Below are 530 nucleotides of genomic sequence, written 5' to 3'. Positions count from 1 at the left end.
GATTAGCGGTTCACAAAATTGACCGATAGAATAAGTACCAGGTTTTAAAAAAAGTATTTGGGTCGATACATTCGATTAAAAATTCTTCAAGGCAATGCCCCAGCATGGCCACAGTCTAATGCCTGAAACAAGTAAAAGATAAAAGATAGTTACTTTATAGTACGGAGCCGGATTAAATGACTATAAATGTAGTTATATTATTACAGTAGAATGGTGGATTATATGATTTGTGCTGTGCAGTATGATTATATTAAAGTGCCGGATTAAACTACTTACATAGTTCCTTTATAGTAGAAAGCCGGATTAAATTACTACAATGTAGGTACATTATTACAGTAGAATGCCGGATTAAATGACTTGTGTTGTCTAGTTACACTCATAATTGAAATCCCAGAGGAACTTATGTTATAGGTTATTAAATTGCGTATTTTATCGATCCCAGAGGAATGGAAAGTAATGGAGTCTTCGGTAGCAGTTGAACTCATAATTATAAGCGATCCTAACACGACGACCATGACGGCAACATGTTT

Source organism: Octopus bimaculoides, chromosome 9 (genome assembly GCF_001194135.2).
Source record: "Octopus bimaculoides isolate UCB-OBI-ISO-001 chromosome 9, ASM119413v2, whole genome shotgun sequence".
Lineage (NCBI taxonomy): Eukaryota > Metazoa > Mollusca > Cephalopoda > Octopoda > Octopodidae > Octopus > Octopus bimaculoides.
The sequence above is the reverse complement of the archived record's forward strand: the minus strand, read 5'-3'. Positions refer to the sequence as shown.